This window comes from Centrocercus urophasianus, unplaced genomic scaffold, assembly GCF_019232065.1.
Source record: "Centrocercus urophasianus isolate 14NV4802_14NV808 unplaced genomic scaffold, USGS_Curo_1.0 seq_36, whole genome shotgun sequence".
Classification (NCBI taxonomy): Eukaryota; Metazoa; Chordata; class Aves; order Galliformes; family Phasianidae; genus Centrocercus; species Centrocercus urophasianus.
The window spans coordinates 2,929,081-2,946,718 of record NW_024884933.1 but is presented as its reverse complement, the minus strand read 5'-3'; the positions used below and the strand labels follow the sequence as shown (position 1 = coordinate 2,946,718).

The window sequence follows — 17,638 nt, the reverse complement described above, 5'->3', positions numbered from 1 at the left end:
GCACGCGATGCCCAATTCGACACACGATGGTTTCCCAGCACGGCCCTGTTTCCCAGCTGGCACATCAGCCCCTGCCCGCACAGCAGGTACCAGCAGTGCTGTAGGTAGGCTTTGCCAGCTCTGCACAGGGCTCACGTGGGCACTGACGCGTCTCTTGGTGCAAGTAAAGAGGGCAGCCGACCACTGCTTTATGATGTGCAGCACAGGGCAGGCTCCAGCCCGACCCAAGCATCGCCCACAGCCCAGCAAAGCTCTGGGGGCACCTGGCAGGGCCGTGCTGCGGGCAAATGCCGGTAAGGCTCAGTGGTGCGTCAGCCCTTCTGGCATCAACCTCCCCAACTCATTCAAATATTTCCCTTTTTTTTTTTTTTTTTTTTCCTTCTAATTTAATGTTCCCTATAATTCATCTGTCCCAAAAGATAATCAATAGAGGCCGTAATGAAAATTTGAGCCATATTTTATGATCCGCTGCAGGAGAAAGGGCCACATCAGCAGGACGAGCCTTGGCTCCCAGCAGCGTTCCATGCCTGCCCGCCAGCCACAGCCCCTCTGCCCGGCACCCGCACCAACCCTGAGCGGGCAGTGGGGAGGAGGGAGCACATCTCAGTGCTGTGCAGATCCCACCAGGCAAATCCCAAATCCCACGGCGTTCCCAGCACCCCCAGCTACCATCATCCCGGTGCTCACACATGGCCAAAGCCCCCATCCTGTTCCCGGCAGCCCCGCAGCACCGATTCCCAGCAACGGTCCCCGTCCTCCCTGTGAAGGCTGTGGCATATTTCATTGCCTGAAGCTGCCGCGTCCGCAGGGAGCCGGAGGTAACAAAACTGACCAAAGGAGAAATATCTGAAGCGAAAGGCCAGGGAGAGGAATTTATAACAGCAGCTAAGGCAGCAAAAATACAAGCGCCTGACCAGAGGCTGCCCTCCCACGTGCAGAGGGCAGGAGGCTGCGGAGTGCAGCCAGGAGCCACGCTCCTGAAGGCAGAGCGCTGACACCAGGTGCCCAGCAGCACTCCAGGCACAGGGTATAAAGGCCTGCAGCCTCTGCCCCCGTGGTGCAGGCGGTGGTCTCTGGGTCAGGCCTTTCTCACACCGACTCAGCCCAGGGGCACTGTGCAGGTATTGCTGTGATACCGCCTGCCAGCAATGCTCTCAGTCCTGCTTGAAGGTACAGATCAGCAGCCTCAATCCCCATTGCCTCTGCTCAGCAGCAGCCATTTATTTCCACCTTTCCTTTCTCTTGGAAACTTAGAAATAAACCAGCTTAAAAAAAATAACTAAGCACAACAAGATCCCAATTAAATCTTGCTTCCAACATATAAGCAAGGTGACCGATTTGCAGGACGTGCAACTATAATTCCAAGGCATGCAGCTCACTACGTAACAGGAAAGGGGAGCTGAGCCCCACACCGCTGGGAGCAGCACTGCAGTGTCAGCACGTGCCTGTCCTGGTGCACCCCAGGAAGGGTCCCTGCACAGCCCAGCACACAGGGATGCACGGCGGCTGTCGCAGTCTCTGCCTTGCCCCAGCTCTGAACTGGTGACCCTTACTAATATCATCCAGTCCCTTGATATCCTCGGGGAGCAATCAGCACATTTTATTAACCCGGCCAATTTTAGAAGTGCACACGCAGTATTCTGGTTACTCTCTCCTGCTCTGCATTACGGGGCCATTTCACTGCATGCCGCTCACCGCGCTCCGGCTCTCCCAGGGCACAGCGCGTACCGCTGCCTGCAGACACTGCTCACAGCAGGAATACTCTGACCCAACAGAAAGCCTCTGAGATCCCCACCACCAAATCCATTTTTTAAAATGACATGTTTCCACCTATTGGTCCCCAGAGTGAACTAATTGCTTTTGCTAGTTTTAAAAGCCAGAGTTATTCCACTGAAAAGAAATGAGTAACTGCATGGGAACTCGGAGACAGCCTCGGCTTTCTGAGCTGAAATCACCACAGATGCAGACATCTCTGCTGCCCAACAGAGGACATCTCTGTTTCACGGGGGAATTCTTCCCTTTGCAGGGATGTGGGGACAACAAGGGGTTAAGGTAACTTGACCAAACACGGAGCAATTCAGACAGAGCCAGCAGAAGATAAGATTTCTGTCTGTGCTCTAACCACTAGGCTATCCCCTTCTTTGCTAAATGAAGTCCTCTGTCTAAGGGCACACTGCTACTTACACTATTCCTTCTGTTTGGTTGCTGTTTTGTTGCTATTTTTCCCAGTGTCAGCCCACAGCCAGCCTTACACACACACCTGCCCAGCACAGAGACTGGAGAACAACCTGCAGTCCCAACAAACCTCACACAGTACAGATCACACACAGCAACAAAGCCCAAAAGAATTACACACACACACACACACAAAGAAAGGGCAAATGTGTTCAGAAACCTGTACATACCTGCACCAAGGAGCAAAGAGACACCAAAGGCACAGAAGCACACCCCAGGCCATACCCATCACATCATGGCTGTGACCACACTACTGAACACTGAGATGCCTCTCAAGTAGGAGCAGCTCAGCCCCACTGATTGCTGGGACCTCGTTAGCTCCAACTGCTTCCCCAGCTGAGTGAACTGCCTTTCCATCAGGCTCAGCTGTCTTGCAAACAAACCACAGCTGAAGGTGACCACTGCTAATTTTTTACTACCCTTTCCCCAACGCAGTAACTCCCAAGTGCTCCGCAGAGTAAATTCCCCTCTCTTTTTTCCCTTCCCTAACAGTATCTCACAGGTGTGGATTCTGAAAGGTGTGGATGAGAAGCTGCCTCACGCCGACTTACAGCTCAGCGACCTCCAAAGTGCTCGTTTTTATTTGGATTTTGCAGAAATTTGTTACTAATTAAGTGAAACTGCACCAAAATAATTGCGGATCCCACAGGCTATCAGTTTAACAGCCACATCTCAAGTTAAACTGTATGAATGTTTTATATGCAAAAGGCTGTAGATTATATAATACAAACACAGCCACCTTCTCCTCTCGTTCAGCACACGTGCCCCCGGTCCCCTTGGACAGCAGGGAGAGAAGTCGGGGCCACTGTGTGCTGGGAGGTCTGTGCTGTCTGTTTACACCATAAACGAAGTTGGGAAAACTTGTTTAAAGCCAGCACTTTCTCTGCCAGCTTGCGGTTTAATGGATGTTTTCCTCTCAAGATTTTTATTTATAAAGATCCTCTTTTGTTTTCCAAACCTAGGGTTTATGGAGGAAACGTTCTGCCCTCAAATCATCGTCTCCAGGCAGAGGAAAGCAGCTTAGGACATTGCCCGCTTATTGCGCACACACCTCTATGTGGAGATTCTTAATCTTCACCCACCCAAGATTAAGACAACACAAATTATGAAATCGATACCAATACAAACAGCAACATCTATTACAGTTTCAATGTTTTCGTTATATTTTCTCTGAACTATGAAAGCGGGGTGATTTTAATGGGATTGTTGTTGTTTGTGCAGAGCAAATCTGCTGTTTGGTGCTGGCAGTACTTATGCAAATGCCCCGCTTTCCCCATACAAACCTGTCCTCTGACTCCTCATGTGAGTAAAGACGATATTGAGTGTTTGCGAGATGAGGATCCATTTATATTTAGGGCTCCATTACTGATCAGGAGGCAGAGTGTCCTTACGGCGGATATAAATTACAGTTACACTAATTTCAGGGCCCTCAGTCTCTGTCCTGGTGATGCAGCAGAAGAGCTTTCGAATAAAGGAGATTCTTCTCTCGCAGCAGTTTCACTTCTTTTCTTTCATTAACCACGACCCATCCTATATATATTTATCTATGTTTCCCCTCCATATGCGTGTCTGAATGCCTCTCTGAGGTGTAACGCTCCTGCACTAAGATTCAAACATAACAAATCAAAAATCATTTTGCAAGCAATGACAACAACCCTTCCAGAAGTTACACCACGTAACAAGTCACGCAATTAAACTTTAATGAAAAAAACTAAAAACAAAAACCCTGAGAAGCCCCTGGTGCTTGCTTTGTCTTCCAAACAATCCATCATGGAAATGCAGGACGTTAAAATGGAAGAACCTCTGACTAAAGCTACGTCGTAAACCATTTTTTTCCTAATGAATTCCACCTCTTTACTCCACTGAATCAGCAGAGCCGGATGGAATTTCTCTCCTCTCAGTACAAAGGGATGTGCTGCTGATAGAACTGGTAAGCCATGCACAGCATCTCCTGCCTGCCCCACGCCTGATGTTTCCCAAGGCCAAGCAGCGTCCCCTGCCAGCACCTGCAAACCTGTGGGGCTGTGCTGCTGCCATGGGTGAGCAGAGCAGGTCCTGTGGCAGCCAGGAATGTCCGTGCACATGCACACTTCTCCTGGAAATGGAAGTAAGGACGTAGCTCCACCACATTTCTCATCACCTGCAGCTTCGGGAGGACTCAGCTGGAGCTGGAAGGGTCAGACACAGCTGCTTCTCTTTTTTAGCCCCACCTTCCACTTTTATTTTTCCAGACCTACAAATGACATCCCTTTAAAAGCAAACCTTTTATCCCATGTATGCTGAGATTGCATCATTTGGTGAAAGGTAACTGCAGTTAACGTAAGGACAGGAAGATGGAAAGCAGGACCCAGGAGCAGAAGTGCCAGAGCAGTGGCACAGCTCAGCTTAGGAGCAGGGCAGCCCTTCCAGCAGTGGGACAACCCCAGCCCTCCTTGAGCTGGTCACACTGTTTGTCCCCATGTCTGGATTTCTGTATTTTCTACAGTCTGTGATAAAACCAAACCTTACATTAAAATGAATTTATCATATCTGATGTAGTTTATTTCCCGACATCTCTTTTTCCTATTTCTGGGTTCCTTGAACCCCTAAGCTGTTCCATCTGCACTGCAGAGGAAATATGAAATAATTTTAAAATGAGGGCCAGAAAAATGCACGAGAAAAAAAAGGGGGAAATTTTCTTAGTTCTGTTTTTCTCTTTAAGGAATTTTCTCTGTTTATGTAATAAAGGAGAGTAATAAAGGCCCAATCGGTACCACTATTCCTTCCTCTAATGGCCAAAAAGGATTTCACTGCTAAGACAGTGTTTCTGTACTATATGAAGTTATTTTCAATGAAACCTATGGTTGAACAGTGTTTTTTTACACTCCACCATATTGTGTTATGAAAGCCAACATCTGCCTCTCAGAGCAGAGCATCACCCCGCAGCCACAGAGCATTCCTCCCAGGGTCAGGTCTCTGCCACCAGGAGCTTGGGACACTCAGAAACTACAGCACCACAGCAAGAAGGCCAACAAGCCCACGTCACAACCCACAGCGAGCAGATGGTGCCAGGTAACTGCTTCACTGCCTGGGGAAAAGGCAGGGCCTCCCCTATGGGCCAGAAACACAAGCACCACTCAACAGGCACTACAGGCAACGGCAGTTTATGTGAGAATGCAGTCAGGTCTTTTGCCCTGCAAAGCATCCCAAGGATGAGCTACGTGAGAAGACCACACTGCTTTCCCATCTGAATTTGCCAAAGAGGAACAGATTTGGTCAGGGTGCAGTGTATTTCTGCTGTTGGAAGGAAGGCCTTGCTCCAGCACACCGTCCCACCCATGTAGCACCAAGGGGGAAGAAGAGATCCCATCAAACAGGGGCCGGGCTGGGCTGTGAAACCTGGGATTAGGAAAGCAGAGGGTGAATGCACAGCTCCTCCTGCCTGCCAAACAGCCACTGCTGACCCCATGCTCGGCCATGCCTTATGGAGGCACAAGGGCCAAGGATGGGAAAGGAGGGACAGGAGAGTGGGACAGAGGGAACTGGAGGGCTCTCATACCTCAACAAGAGCTTTAAGCGCTAACCTAACTCTAATGCACCTTCATTCCCACTCCGGGGCTGTCCGGTCTCCTGAGGATGGCCAGCCACGAGCCCAAGCCCATCACCTGATGCCCAAACAGGAGCAGGAGAACACTGACGGGTCGGGGGATTCCCACGCTGCCTCCACCGTGCTCAGCCCGGAGCCAGGAAGAGCCGCACGGGGAGACCAAACCTGCCCTGCAAAGTCCCAACTCCAAGTCATGCAAATCCCAGCCTCCCTCCGAGCGCTGATACCAGCACAGGGACTGACTTCATCGAATGATGGAGGAAATGGGGAGAGGAGGGGGGGCCCTGCTGCCTACACACAAACACACACCCCACCTCAGGCAATGGAGGGGGTGTGAATAATGGAGCAGGTTCAGCAGCCAACAGCGTTCAGGGTCGGGTTAGTAATCCTCTCTTTCCATTTCCGCTTGCTATTTGATGTAATTATCGTTTTTGATTGAAATCCACCCGGACTGTAACCCCTCTGCTTAATGTACTGCTTAAATCCTTGGGTACACAACCACGCTGCTCCCCAGACTCGCTTGGAATAGGAAACCATTTCAATGCCAAAAATAAGTCTCTGCTTTCTTTGGTAACACCCTCAGTCTTGGCTCAGTTTCTGCCCCATCCAGCGAAGGAGATGGGCAGGGAGTGACACCAATGGGCCAGCAGCTCTGTGCTGTGTGCCAAGCCTGCACAAGGCTCCACCAGCTCCCTGTGCTTTGTTAACGCTCTCGGACAGGTTGCACGGTGGCAACGGGACACGGAGCCTGGCCCAAACCCCCAGAGAGTTTGCTGCCCTCCAGCCGAAGCTTCATTCCGTTTTCACACACAGTGGTTTCCATCCTGAAAGGCCTCTTGAGGCTACAATGAACAGATGATATTCATAATCCACGGGAAAGCTGGGAGATCTACCCATCTGCAAGATCAGATATACAGAGCTGGTTTTTCCTCTCCAGCTCCCTCTGTACCACTTGGCCAGACCAGCAGCCCAGCCACAAACGAGCGCCTGGCAATTAGAGCTCATAGCAGGAGCAGCCCACAGCAGTTTGCCTGCTGGCAGCAGGATCACCAGTACCTGAGGACAGAACCTGTCCGGGAGTAAGCAGTGCTTCAGGTACCCACTGGTCCGCTACAAGAAAGCGAATGGTTCTTGGATGACTTCCACCTCTTCTGTAATTCAGCTACGTACAAACCTGATGTACATACACACCTTGCCCGAACTGCAAGGCAGAGCCATACAGGACAGCGAGAGAAGGTACAACTTCACTCAGAAGATCCAGAAAAAAACTTAGTTTCACCTATATCGGAAAGGGACAGTTGTCTTTGTGTTAGTGTTGCTTGAAGACTGAGCTATGTGCTTGGGTGAATGTGGTTAAATAACTCAGAGCCTTCCCCAAGCCCAGAATGGGACCGCTGGTATCTGAAAAGTGATGTTACAGCGGCTGTTCCACATCCCCATCTGCACCAAGAGAAGGAAGTTTTCAGAATTACCTCATGAGATTTTGAGATCCACTGCAGAAACTTGGACGAGTCCAAGAAAGCTGCTGAGCTTCGGATGCCTCTGCACCTGGCGACGCCTGGCTGCGAGCAGCAGGCAGCCAAGCCAGCACAGGACCTTTGGAACCAAACACAGCTCTCCAGATCCTCTCTCTGTGTCTCAGTTTTGCCCTTCACATCAACACATACAACAAGGCCAAGCAGTGGCAAAGCAGTGCCATCACAACAGTGCTGCAATAAACAACTTCCCGGTGGGGAAAGGCAGCAGACAACATGCCACTCCTGCCCACGTCACCCCTTGGAGCCTTGGCTGAAGGCAGAGGTCATGGAGACAGCCTCAGTGCTGGAGGCACCTCTGCTGGCAGCGCTGTGACTCAGCGGTGAATGAGAGCCGGATGGGCTGGGCTACGGCAGGAAGATGGAGACAGCAAAGCGGGAGGAAGAGAGGAGTGCAGGCAATGGGAGCAGTGGGGTTCCCCTGGGCTGGGAAGTAAAACCTGCCCAGAGCTCCGCGCTTCTAGGAACACTGCAGCACCAGCTGGGCTCCGGTTACTGTCACCTGTCCATGGGCAGGAAGCACAGAGCAGGAAAGGGATGCTCCACTGCGCCCACTGTCCACCCTCAGCTCCTTTGGGACACAAAATGAAAGCAGCTCATCAGCAGAAAGCTCTTGATGGCAGCTCTCCCACCTGTCCAACCTGCACTCCCGGTGGTCCCAGGCAGCAGCTCCCTCTCTCTCCTATCAGACATCTCTGTCTCTCTGAAATATTCAGATGATTTGGTTTTGTCCTCTTCTCCCCCACATCAAATCCTCCCCCTGCTCATGGAAGCGGTGGATTTCACCCAGGCAAAGGAGGCTAATTTACACCCTTCAGGGTTTAAAATAGCAGTGGCGTAAATGAAAAGTCCAATTTCTTCAAATTTGCATTGTAAAACCATCCTTCAACTTCCTTGAAATAAATTTTACTATTTTATTAGTGCAAACAAAATGGTAATAAAACACTAATACAGCGCCTTGTATCCAGGGGAAGAGCTAAAATTAACATAGACCGAGCAGTGTTTGCTATTACATTCAATTACCTTTTTACTTGAGATTTACATTCTCATCCCCTTAATCTCCATAGTGGTGGCTTTGAAATCGTTCCCCACAGTCGTTCCTGCGCGTGGAGCAGCAGCAGAACACTGCTCACCCACCACCCCCACTCCCACTGCCAGCACGCACTGCCAATCCCCCCTTAAGACCCCCGGCCCCGCTCCCCAGAGCAGCACTCATTGCCCTCTATGAGGCTCCAGCCCTCATTTCTCAACTCAAGGCAAACAGACCAACAGCTCGTGTTCCACGGTTGCCTTTCATCCGGCACTGGGAAACGTCCCTTCATTCTCAGCTCCGAGCTGCGGTGCAGACAAGTTTTATTACCTTTTATCGTACAGATGCAAAAAGTAAGGTAAAGACTGAGGACCACAGCCTGAATGCAGCAGCTCTCAGTGTAAATCTGAAGAGCGTATGTTGTATGGCAGTGCTGTAGCTCTTAGCTGAGACCCGCAGATGTGGCTCTGCTCTGTGGTCACTGAACTGGGAGCCCAGTTACCTGACTGGGATTGCATCCTGCAGCCTGAGGCCCCACAGCAGCAGCTCCACGCTGCTCAGCACCGCCTTCGAGAAGAGTCACAGCATCGTAGAATCAGTGAGGTTAGAGAAGCCCACTAAGAACATCGAGTCCAACCATCAACCACCAGCCCAGGGCTGGCTGAGCAAACTCAGCATGAAGAAAGGCTGCTAAGGATGCGAATGCAATACGGGGAATCCACTCTCCCAGCACCAAGGAAAAGCATTTTCGGATTTTTTTCACCTAACACAGTAGCCCTTACCAAAAGAAAGGCAAGACTTGGGGAAGACACAGCTGGGAAGCACAGCATCACCAGCACAGGGAGAGCTGCATGCAGTAACAACAGCTGAGCTTTTCCTTCTCATGTGCTGAAGGCTGCCCACCTCCCCCCAAACACAGCAGAGAGTGCCAGCCCCACGGGTGACACCCCAACAGTGCAAAGCAGTGCCCAAGCAAGCTGCACCAAGCACCGTGTGCCATCTTTCTAGCCTGGCCAAGGGAAAACTCAGCAGCCCTTCATCCCAGATGTTCCAGTGCTATGGGACCACTGCAACACTGCAACACTGCACACAGCCAAGGAGGAGGAAAAGGCAATTTGAGAAGGCACCAGGCAGCACCTCGAGAAGAGCCCCAAGGGTACCCAGAGCAACCACCTATGGGCCAGCTGCAACCTCCCTGCTGGACACAGCTCTGCCTGAACCCATCTTATGCCACGCAGCATAAGGCCATGCTAATTTCTAGTGCCTCTTAGGCTGCTGTCCCACGATTCCCAATTCTCCCTTTGAAAGAACACCATTGCAGGAGATACAACAGAGATTTCAGACCAACAAGAAGCTGCTCAGAATCTTTCTGCGACTGGGAGGTCCATTTCCTAGCACTTTGTGGTGTTCTGGAGTCTTCTTGGCAGCATCCCTGACAGCTGCCTTCAAAGTCATCTTCCTTTTCTCATCAACAAAACCTTCTGTTTCCGCTTTTCAATCCACAACTTGCATGTCTGTGCTCTAAACGGCTCATCTGGCCCTCTGGACCACATCCTCCTATCCATCCTTCAGGATGGCAGGAGGGAAAGGACCATGCTGAGCATCAGCCAACAGCACCACCCTACACCAAGGGATAAGTGCCCCCCTGCAAAGGACAGACGTGTCCCCAGGAAACCTTTCTTCCATCCACCTTGCAGAAGGCCGCCCACAAAGGCCCCAGTGCAAACAAAATTATCACCAGACACCTGATCAAAACAAGAACCTCAAACAATAATGAGTAGGAAGAAGAAAGCTGCCCAGGAGCGCAGGGCTGAGGTCGGTTTCAGCTGCTCTTCTGCTCCTTTTTTCTGTTCTCTTCCCCTTGCTCCCCTGAACAAAAGGAAGTTTGTTGTCAGGCTCAAACATTTCCTGGGCCTTGTCTGAGTTCCACCTTGTTTTCTTTTTTTCTCCCCACCTTGTACAAATAAAGCAAAAACCAACTGGCACCACCTGTGATGAAAGGACAACTAAATGCAGAATTTTATCTTTTCATTCTTTTCTCCCCCCTCCTTTTTTTTTTTACCCTTTTTCTTGGCCAGGAGTTTTGGGCAAAGGACAAAAGGTATTGTTGGGTAAGCATAATTCCAGCAGCTGAGTCACGCTAAGATACTGAAGCGCTGGCGGCCGAAGGGGGTAAAGGAAGCCAAGCTGCTGCTTCGCTAAATGCAATGAAAATGCCAGTACTGCTGCCAGCCCCGCCAGCCCAGAGCATGAGGGGCAACAGCAGAAAATCAAATAAAACCCTGGTACAAATCTCATCACCTAAGAAATCTCCTGATGGAAGACCGTAACACAGAGGAGGGCGGACACGCTCCTCCCTGCAGACTGCAGAAAAAGGTCACCATAAAGACAGTTACGATCCTTACTTCTGACAAGAGAAGGTCCCGATGCCCCCAGGCAGCCCTGGAGTGCCCCACACACCCGGACCTGCCAACCCCAGGGCAGAAGCTGGCACGGCTGCGGGTGCTGCTGGCACTGCCCATCCACATGCTGCTCAGGGCCCCAAGCAGGCACTTGCTCAGAGCCCGTTCAAAAGCACGTTGCAGACCCTGCAACTCAATGGTACATTTGGGGGAGCTGGAGAGCTGCTGTTTGTTTATTTTATGATGCACTTTGGTCTCTCTCAGTTGCGCTGTTATCCTACACCTGTTCGCTCTCCTTTCTCTGGGCTGATAACAGACACACGTTGTGCAGAATGGGAGCCTGGCCGGCTCCTTTTGTTTTTAATGAGACACGTGCATTTGGTTCCAGACTATCAATGCTCAGGGTCAGGGAAGAGGCAGAAAGCTTCCCTGAGCTCAGCTCCACATGGAGCAAGGTCCTCAGGTGAGTCCCAAGAGGACAAGTGTCCACGTGTGGGCCAACCCTCTCCCTCGTCTCCCTTTGGGACCGCGTTTGTTGCACTGCTGTTTCACTTCTAAAGCAGCCCTGGCTTCTTTCAACAGCTCTGGCATCATTTCATGGCAGACCCCATGACACACGGAGGCGGCTGAGAACAAGGAACCATGCTTTTCCAGGAACAGAGAATCCAGAATTTCTGGTTTATACATTTTCCCATCTGGATTTGTTTTGCTGTTCATAGGGTAGATCACCAGAGATAAGAAAAGAAACGTAAAGAAATAACAGCGCAGTGGCAGCCCCAGCGGGCACAGATGAATTTCTTGCGTGTCACAATCTCCTGTTTGGGCAGAAATTTGAATGCGTTTTCCAGCAGCAACACTGATAACCTGGCATCACCCCCAGGGCTGTTTCAGCACGGCTCTGCCCACGGGTTCTGCAGAGCAGGAGCGGAGCAGCTCGGACATGCCCGCTCTCAGGACGGTCTCCACGAAGACGTGGTAACTTCTCTGCTACTTTTGTGGCAAAAGTCAAAACCGGCCGAGACGTTGTAGGACAAAACTCATTAGAAGAGCCTAGAGATTAGCAGTCTGTTACTTGACACTGCTGGAATAAAGGAGTGTGATGGGAAGATCCCGTGTGGCACAGGAAGCAATGAGCAGGTCAGCCCACGGAACAGAGCGCAGCGCTTCATCTCTCCTTCGTGGCCCAGAGCCCAGGGAGGAAACCCCAGGGATGGCAGCCACTGGTCCAGCACTGCCCCTGGCCTCACCCCGCTGCCCACTGCTCACTGCAGATCAAGCTTTGGGCAGCGAAAGCAGCGGAGGAGCACAGCCAAGGAGCAGCAACACTGCGTGCGCTGGTCCTCCCTGCCAGCCCGAAGCAGGCAGCTGAATTTACACAGCAAGGACAACGCGGTGCAGGCAGCGCAGCGGCTGTCAGCTGGGAGCCTCCGCACGCTGAGCTCCCGGTTAAATGTTTTCATCAAAACCAGAGCGAGAAAGTGCAGAGCAAACACAGCCAATTAGAGGCTGGGATGAAGCTTCTGCCAGCAGAGCTTCCAGAGGGGCATGAGTCACCTTAACCCTTTGGGAGCCAGAGCAGCGCAGCTCCGTGGGGGAGAGGAGGAAGATGGAGAGGAACCCTTCATGCACCTTCTATTCGCATCTCCTTGAGCTCATCTGGGTGTAGGAAGTGTCGTTCCGAGACAAAAGGATTTGTCTTGGACAAAATGCTTCCCCACCAAAACCACGGTGATACGCATCCTTGGTAGGTACAGTGCACTTCCCCAGGCTGCCTCTGCCCAGCTGCTGTGAATTGCCCGATTCCTTAACATTTAAGAGGTTATCAAAATTTAATTGTGTTATTGGGCTAAATTCCCTTTCAAGTTGTGAAGCAAATAACATGCTTCTGTTTGCAGAGGGATTCCGTGCCGACAAGCCAAAAGTTCAACTCTCTAGGAGCATCCAACATTGCGACACCAGAGGTGCTCAGAGCTCAGAGCCTTCTGCAGCAACAACCCCAACCCAGAGCCAGGCTGCTGCTCACAGTCGCTCACACCAACACCTCTCCTCCAGGTCACGCATGTACCAAATTCTGCACAGCTCTGCACAGCTGCTGCTGCCGCAAAGGGCTTCTGCACGGGCTGCAGGGCTCTCCCCAGCCACGCTCCTCATCTTGCGCTGAGGCATCCGCCCAACGCACGGGAGCTAAATCAGAGAGGACAAATGAACACTGCAGCTTATGGCAGCAAGAGCCCTTCCACACAGGGGATGGTTGGAGAACGCCTGGTGCGGCCCTGCACCATGCAGTTCCATGTCCATAGCTGGGCCCCCTGAAGTTGGGCATTTCAGGCATACCATGGCCACTGGAGCAGACGGCTTCAGATCCTGCTGAGCCAGCTTGTGGCTGCATTCAAAACTGAGTAAATTCACAGCTGTAAGCTGGGAGTTTATACAACCCGTAACTTGTTAGGGATGGCTGACCAAGCCAGAACGATCGCTCCCCAGCCGACAGGGCTCTTATTGGTTAGACCTCTGAGCGCCTGGCAGGTTTTATTATTTTTCTTTCCCTTTTGTTTTTGCATTACGAGGCGGGGGGCCGGGGGGGGAAGGCAGCACAGGAAACATCTATTTTTGTTCCTTTCCTCATCAAAGACAAATTGCAATGGAACCTCAGGCTCAACCCACTACGGACTCCCCAGCACACCAGTGACCAGCTCTGGGGACAGGGCTGTCGCATTTTCCTCTCTCTGTGCAGGGCTGCGGTGTGAACGGCTCCAAAGCACTCACTGAAATATCACCAGGCTGCTGGCACCACTGGCACCTCGTGCACGGCCGCTCGCCTCAATTCTTACCTGCGCTCGCACCCCATAACACTGCTGTGCTCCCAGCACACGTGGGCTGCATTGCATTCAGTGCATGAAGCACAGCGCCCTGCACAGACCTCCCTGGGCTCCCAGCAGCTGGAGCACTCTGCACAGGACCTACCAGCAGTGGTGCTTGCAGCACGACTCTGATGGGAACAACACAGCACCACACACTGTGCTGCAGCGTGAGCTGTCTGCTCAGGGGAAAGCATGGCATCTGACAGCCTCAGCCTAAAATCCTCTTTTTATCACAACGTGGTCCCAGTTCTCACCCAAATGGACTTTTTAGCAGGAATCCCAAATCACAGCTGGGCTGGATGAAGGGCCGGGGGCTCTCCTGGCACTGTGTGAGCACATCCCAGGCAAGGACGGTCCCGCAGTGCCAGAGATGTGTTTGGCCACCATGCAGGAAAACTAGATGAATGAGGACCTGTAGTGAAGTCTTAAATGGGGAACTGAAAAAGGAGAAATTTCCCTTCTCCCCACTCTGCAACAGGGCTCACAGTGCCTGCTGCCGCTCCCACAGGTTAAAATACTTAAGTCCTCCAAGGTGCAGCTTAATTTTCTTTTTTAAAAAAGAAAAGTGTCAGTCTAATTAGATAAATCCTCCTAGCACGTGGCCTGGAGTTCGTCATGGAAATTAACCTCCTTGAAAGATCACAGTGACTGAAATAAGAAACTGTGTGTTTTGGCATAGTGCAGTGAAATGGGAGATGCAGGCTGCATTTCATACACCTTCCTTTCATACACCGTCCGCGTTTCATATCTGCCCTACTGGCCCTTCGCTCGGCACCAACACTTTATCTCCAAACGCCTGTTTGCAAATCGCTGCTGAGAGGTTGCAGTAACCCCTGGGAGAGATTTTGCTGGCTCACCAGTGTGAAAGGACACTGCTCCCAGTGTGAGGCTGGGCTGCCAGAGGAGGGCTCGGCATCGGCAGCCCTCCAGGAGGATGCTTTGCAAACAGTGGCACCGGGAGCAGTGCTGCCAACCCCGTGCCTGGTGCACACAGTGTGATGCTGCACAGTTTGGGGCTGGGCTGGAGATAGCTGGGAACAGAACTGGGCTGCTCTGTGCCATCGGGAAATGCTGCTCTCTCCCATCCCAGCAGCACTCAGCTTTTGTTCCACATCCATTTCCACCCTGCGTGGCACCGCACAACACATTTAGTACACATCCCAAGACCCAAATACTCCTTCCACGCCGAGGGGCTCAGCACGCTGCCCTTTGAGGACAGTGCCCAAAACCTAAAGCCTCTTTAAAAGCCACAGTGCCCAACCACCCCCCCTTCCTCTGTGCCTGGGTGCTGGCACATTCCATGCCCCACTGCTCCCAGCCCTGGGCTCAGCCCCACGCAGGCAGAAGGATCCGGAGCAGCCTCAGAGACCCACTCCGAGGTGACTTCTTGCATTGTCATCGAGATGACAGGCCCTATGGCTCCCAATCTGGAAGCAACCTATTTTATTTCCAAACAGCGTCACCGGTGGCGGAACGAAAATAGGAGAGAAAACCCTCTGCACTCCCAGCACAGGGCTGAGGAACCAGGATGAACTCAGCCCTAATGCAGTTTCTCAGTGGTTCGCTGCCAAGCCCCGTAGTTCTATTAGTAATAACTTAATACCTAATAATATTACCAATGTAACACTTAACCTTGAAGCCAAGCACCTGGACCCAGAAAATCGGCACTTAGCAAGGCTTCCATTCATCGTATTCGGCTTCTCCTTCATGCCAGCTGATCACAGCTCCGAGGGACGCGGAGCCTCGTAAGAAAGGTAACGCTTAATGCCGGCCAGGAGCCGAGCACGCTGCGGGAGGAGAACGCTCCACGTGCCGGAGGACCCGGGAGGGCAGAGAGGAGCAGCCGGGCGTGCGGCTCGACGGCTGAATCCATCGCACGGCCCGAAGGCATCTCCGCGTTTTGCCGGCAGCCCGAGTCGGAAGCAGGAGCCCACCGGCAGCCGGAGGGAGCAGAGCCTCGAACGCAGCCACCTAGTGTCCGCCTGAGCCCGCGGGACGCGGGGCACGGAGCCGCACGGCACGGCAGGCGGTGCGGAGCAGCGCTCACCGCTCACGGCCCCGCGGCCTCGTAGGAGCGCGGTGCGAGCAGCGCCTCGTGCCCCCCGTCCAACGCGAGCGCTTCGCGGCCCCGCGGCTCACGGAGGTCTCCAAACTTGCGGCCAACTTTCCCATCCCAGGCCCTGCAGCCCGGCCCGCGGCCCCTTCCCCTCCAGCCGCCTCCATCCCCGCTCCCGCGGAGCCCCCTCCTCCACGCTCTCTTTCTCTGTGTCCTCGAGACTCCTCTCACCTTGAGGAGTGTTAGGATTACCCAGCATTTACACTCAATGCTCCTCTTTATTCCTTAAGACTTATTAAGAATGATAATGAGCTCCAAAGCAGTGACACGTCTCTCTCTCTCCCCCTCTGCCGCTCGCTCTCTCTACGTGCCTTTTCCGTCAAAGGCACACAGGACAAATCCGACCAAAAAAAAAAAAAAACTTGACAATATGGATCAAGGACAGATGAGGATTTATATCCCACAAATCCAGTCTTTTTTGTTTTTATTATTTCCACTCAAATTCCACCCCCTCCTCTCCTCGCTCACGTTCTCCCCCCTCTACTCCAAGCCTTTTGGACGTCAAACGAGAACGACGAAGAGGAGCAGCAAAGCTGCTTGCCTGGAAAACCTCGTTAACGTGGAGCTCTTAAATGGTTGATTAATTTTAGCAAAATTTACGACGCTCTCCTGCTTTCCTTTGAAGCCGCAGTCCTACACACCACAAGTAACTTTCAGACCCTCCCGTGAGCCCCCGGATCCCAATTTAGGCACAGGCAGAGCGGTCCTGCAGCGGTGAGAGCCGCATTCCTCCAGCACGGCCCAACCTGGGGCTCCCGAACTGCAGCCATCCCACATCCCACCACGATCTAAAAATCTCTGCTCTTCCGAAGCAGACAGAATGGGAGCCCTGGCAGAAGCCCCCAGCTCTGGGCTCTCGGCACGCCAGGGCTCTCCTAAAGCCACCTTCAAACCTGCTGCGCTTCGCCAGAGGGAAAAACCCAGCTGAAGGAAATGCAGCGTAGAGATTTATCCGTATCCTCAACTACTCTTCAGCATCTCTGCCATCTCGCCGGCTTCCCCCAGCCGGTATTTGCTTTTATGCTTTGTCTCCCTCTGCTAGGCTCTGCTTTTCTGATATAGACATCAGGAGGTTAAGGGCTCAATTACCAACTCGGTGAAGCCTCAGCTTCGCGTCACTTCGGGTTTCTCTGCTGCTCTTTGGAAATACACCACAAAAGCTGCTCTCCTCCTCGGCCTTCCCTGCCCTCACCTCTCAGCGCCCGCTCCCCATGTGTGACCCACAGCTCTGCGTGGGGTGGATGGGTGAGCAGGTCTGGGAGATGGGAGCGTTAGCACCGATAGCCCTGGGAGCGCCCAGCCGGGCTGCACGCGAGGCTTTCGCCTTCCGAAACCTAAAGCAACATCCACATGGAACTGACAAAATGGGATTCGCGTGGTTCTAATTAGCCCCAGCCTGTGGAAAAATGGGAAGGAAGCGGCTCTTTGATTAACGTTACAAACCAGAGAGGAAACAGATTTTAGAAGTTAAAGTAGCAGCGCTGTGGAATATAGAATCATTACAGCACTCATTTATGGTACCTGCTTCACTCAGACGGGGTTTTCTTTGGGGTTTTTTTCCACAAGATGCAAGTAAAAGCTTTTGTTTATGGAACTGCACTGCTCCCTTATCTCCCAAGGAATGTCTATAGCCGGACCACGTAGGAATCCTGAAAATGAAATGAGCAAAACCAAAGAGGGCTGATGGGCTGCGGGAGAACCCCCAGCACAGCGATGGCAGCGGGGCAGTGCCAGCAGGGCAGGGAGCAGAGCCGTGGGCTGTGGGGCTGCTGCAGGCTCCTGGCAGGACAGGGCAATTTGCAAGGAGCTCGGCAAAGTCACCGTGCAAGTTTGCTTGGGCTTGAAAAGAAAAAGGAAATAAGTTTTTTTTTTT

General features: G+C 52.3%; 1 protein-coding gene across 4 annotated transcripts in view; it reads right to left on the bottom strand.

The window, feature by feature from the left end:
- The window catches only part of CASZ1 (castor zinc finger 1), a 148,293-nt gene that overhangs the window by 127,141 nt on the left and 3,514 nt on the right, over window positions 1-17,638 (bottom strand). Inside the window, exon 1 of one of the 4 annotated variants that reach the window (XM_042831473.1) lies at window positions 17,287-17,468. The exons of 2 other annotated variants lie outside the window; for them this stretch is intronic. The gene's annotated coding sequence lies outside the window, so the exon portion shown is untranslated. Of the gene's footprint in view, window positions 1-7,293; window positions 7,321-17,286; window positions 17,469-17,638 lie in introns of those variants that run through there. One more of the 4 variants, XM_042831471.1, reaches the window with a different exon arrangement.